Here is a 4,432-nt window from a genome sequence, read left to right as displayed (position 1 = left end):
CTGCACGAGCGAGTTCGGCAGGCGATGCAGGGTGTTGCCCAAGCCTTATGGCCATCCCTCCCCAGGCTCGAGGGCCTTGGAGAGCTTGCAGAGAAGCTAAAGGGAGCGCGGCGGCGCTTCTGGTTGTGGAAGATTTCGGCCTGCCGCCAAGGCGCAAGGGAGGCCTGGGCCATGGTGAAGACGCGGTACACCATGGCTGACCCAAACCACATGGCCGAGGTCGGACCTGTGGGGCCTGATGGGAAGGAGATCCCTGTAAGCTTAGCATACGGCCAAGTTGAATTGGCCGCAAAGTATTCCCAGCAGGACTGTAAATTAGACAGCCTGTTAGATGGTATAGAAGAGGAATACAAACAGTCAGAGTGACTATGTAATTTTTTAATTGACATTTGTAATGCCTTCTAGCCGGATTGTAGATCGTTTGTCATTGCCGACCTTTTTGCTTCGACCTCGGGACCTGACGGTCCGGAGTGTGTCCGAATACCCTATCGGTTAAGTACGAACCGGGGTATGCATGGAGACCAGGCGTAGGGGTCATTAGTGCTTTATTAGACAAGTGCCCAACTAGTTATGTTATATTACATGGTTAGTTAGAAACATCTTCCAGAGAGAATAGTTCCGTTAAGGGTTCCTTTCTCTGGGAGGCATGCCCTAAAGTGCATGTCCGGACTGCAAATGCAGGAAAATCATCTGGGGGCATGTATATAAATAAGTAAAAAAGATCATCTTTTAGTTCACCGACCGAATATTCCCTTAAGAACGCTAGCTTTCGGCTTCACCCAGTCTGAGGTACACATCCGGCTGATCCGGCAGTAACAATCGCAGAGGTGCTCCCTTTACCGCCTAGCCGAACAATCGGGAACGTAGGGGTAAGCACAGGAGCCAGGCAACCCAGCTTGGCCAAAACTTAAGTCATATCGATGCATATAATGGTGAAGAAAAGGTACATGCAGAAGTTTGACGCATGTGTTGGGCGTGAAGCCCGTAAAAATAAGCTTCTGTTTAAAGAAGCCCCGGGGTTTAATGAGCGCGGGAGCGCATCACTTGATGAGCCTTTAAGGGCTATAAGAACAAAGAGGGGAAGGAGAGAAATGTAAGACAAAAATGTAAAAAAATGGACAGAGGAAGGAGACAAACACAGAGTCCTGCGCTAGGCATAGAATCTTCGGAGACGGGTGGCGTTCCATGGGTTCGGCTCGAGTCGGTTATCCGACGCATCTCGCAGGCGGTACGCTCCACTAGTTAGGACTTGGTCGATTATGAAGGGACCTTCCCAATTGGGCTTGAGTTTGTCCTTTTTTTATCCGGCAGGCGTAGAACTAGTTCGCCAACATTGTAATTTTTGGCCCGTACTTCTCTGCTTTGATATCTTCGAGCCTGCTGTTGATAGAATGCGGAACAGGCTTTTGCCACATCACGCTCCTCCTCCAAGGTGTCCAAGTTGTCCTGCCGATCGAGCTCAACTTCTCTTTCTTCGTACATGCGCACTCGAGGTGAGTCATGGATTATGTCACAAGGCAGAACTGCCTCTGCGCCGTACACCATAAAGAATGCTGTGTATCCGGTGGTGCGATTCGGCGTGGTCCGCAGCCCCTAGAGTACGGAGTCGAGCTCCTCTACCCAGTGCATGTTAGATTCCTTGAGGGACCGCACTAGCCTGGGTTTAATGCCGCTCGTGATAAGACCATTTGCACGTTCGACCTGGCCGTTAGTTTGTGGGTGATAGACGGAAGCAAAATCAAGCTTGATGCCCATGTTTTTACACCAAAGTTTTACCTCGTCGGCAGTAAAATTTGTGCCGTTATTAGTGATGATGTTGTGGGGGACGCCGTAATGGTGTACAACCCCGGATATGAAGTCTATCACTGGTCCGGATTCGGCCGTCTTAACAGGCTTGGCTTCTATCCATTTGGTGAACTTATCCACCATGACCAGTAAGTATTTTTTCTTGTGGGTTCCGCCTTTAAGGGGTCCAACCATGTCAAGCCCCCAGACCACGAAAGGCCAAGTGATGGGGATGGTTCGGAGGGTGGTGGTTGGCATATGGCTTTGATTGGCAAAAAGCTGGCAACCGACGCATCGTTGGACCAAGTCCTGAGCGTCTGCCCGGGCTGTCGGCCAGTAAAAGCCCGTACGAAAAGCCTTGCTTACAAGGGACCGAGCTGCAGCGTGGTGGCCACTGAGTCCGGCATGAATTTCAGCCAGCAGGTTCCGCCCTTCCTCCTCGGAGATGCACCTTTGAAGGACTCCGGTAGTGCTTTTCTTATAAAGCTCTCCCTCGTGGACTTTATAGGCTTTAGATCGCCGCACTATATATGCAGCGTGCCTCGTTTTGGTCCTCTGGGAGTTCCTGCCTAGTAAGGTAGGCTAGGAATGGTTCTGTCCATGGGGCGATGACCGCCATTATTACGTGGGATGAAGGTGTAATTTCAGTGGCAGAGCCTCCAATTATGTCAGATTGTTCGGCGTCGAGTGGTGCGGTTAGGTCCGAGCTATTATCTGCGGGTTCCCCCTCCCATACTACGGATGGCTTGAACAGTCTTTCTAAAAAGATGTTGGGGGGGACTGCATCGCGTTTTGCTCCAATGCGTGCCAGGACATCCGCTGCCTGATTGTTTTCTCGGGTATATGATGAAACTCCAGCCCTTCGAACCGAGCTGACATTTTTAGGATGGCGTTGTGGTAAGCTGCCATTTTTGGATCCTTGGCGTCGAAGTCTCCGTTTATTTGGGATATCACGAGGTTCGAATCCCCGCATACCTCTAGGCGTTGAATGCCCATGGATACTGCCATCCGGAGACCATGTAGGAGGGCTTCATATTCGGCTGCATTGTTGGAGTCCGTGTACATGATCTGGAGCACATATTGAACTGTGTCTCCTGTGGGGGACGTCAAGATGACGCCAGCCCCTAGTCCGGCCAACATTTTGGAGCCATCGAAATGCATGATCCAGTTTGAATATGTACCGTACTCTTTAGGGAGCTCGGCCTCCGTCCATTCTGCGACGAAGTCGGCCAAAACTTGCGATTTAATAGCTCGCCGTGGCTTATAGGTTATATCGAATGGGAGGAGCTCAATGGCCCATTTTGCGATCCGGCCCGTTGCGTCGCGGTTGTTGATAATATCATTGAGTGGTACTTCCGAGGCTACTGTTATGGAACACTCTTGAAAGTAGTGTCGTAGCTTCCGGGATGCCATGAATACTGCGTATGCAATCTTTTGATAATTCGGGTACCGTGATTTGCATGGAGTGAGGACAGTGGACACGTAGTAGACCGGCCTTTGAAGAGGGAATTTGTGTCCGTCCGTTTCCCGCTCGACGATGAGCACTGCGCTGACAACTTGATGGGTTGCTGCAATGTACAATAGCATTGGTTCGCCGGTGTTTGGCGCAGCCAGGACTGGATTTGTTGCCAATATGGCTTTTATTTCATAAAGTCCGGCCGTGGCAGCATCCATCCACTCGAAGTGTTCGGTGCACCAAAGGAGGCGATAAAGGGGCAGTGCCTTTTCTCCCAAGAAGGAGATAAAGCGGCTTAGAGCCGCCACGCATCCGGTTAATTTTTGTATTTGTTTGAGGTCCTTTGGGATATCCAGTTGCGACAAGGCTCGGATCTTGGCTGGATTTGCTTCAATTCCTCTACCGGATACAATGAAGCCCAAGAGCTTTCCAGCTGGAACGCCGAAAACGCATTTTTCCGGGTTGAGCTTGATGTCGTATTTTCGGAGGTCATTGAATGTTAGCCTCAAGTCGTCTACTAGAGATTCGACATGTCTTGTTTTGACGACCATATCATCCACGTACGCCTCCACTGTCTTGCCGATCTGGTTTGCCAGACATGTCTGAATCATGCGCTGATATGTTGCGCCGGCGTTATTCAGCACGAAGGGCATTGTGTTGAAGCAGAATGGGCCGTATGGTGTGATGAATGCCGTTGCGGCTTGGTCTGATTCTGCCATCTTGATTTGATGGTAACCGGAGTATGCGTCGAGGAAACACAATGAATTGTGTCCTGCGGTGGCGTCGATAATTTGATCGATACGGGGGAGGGGGAAGGGATCCTTTGGGCAAGCCTTGTTAAGGTCTTTAAAATCAACACACATGCGCCATGATTTGTCCTTCTTTGGTACCATCACTAGGTTTGCTAGCCAGTCCGGATGTTTTATGTCTCTAATGAATCCGACCTCCAATAGCTTGGCAAGCTCCTCTCCCATGGCCTGTCTCTTGGGTTCGGAAAAATGCCGAAGGGCTTGTTTGACAGGTTTGAATCCTTTTAGGATATTTAAGCTGTGTTCGGCCAGCCTGCGTGGGATTTCTGGCATGTCTGAAGGGTGCCACGCGAAGATGTCCCAATTTTTGCGTAGAAATTCTCGCAGTGCGGCATCCACATCAGGGTTTAATCGTGCCCCGATGGAAGCTGTTTTATTGGGG

The sequence above is a fragment of the Triticum aestivum genome, chromosome 2A, assembly GCF_018294505.1.
Source record: "Triticum aestivum cultivar Chinese Spring chromosome 2A, IWGSC CS RefSeq v2.1, whole genome shotgun sequence".
NCBI lineage: Eukaryota > Viridiplantae > Streptophyta > Magnoliopsida > Poales > Poaceae > Triticum > Triticum aestivum.
This window is presented reverse-complemented; position numbering follows the sequence as displayed.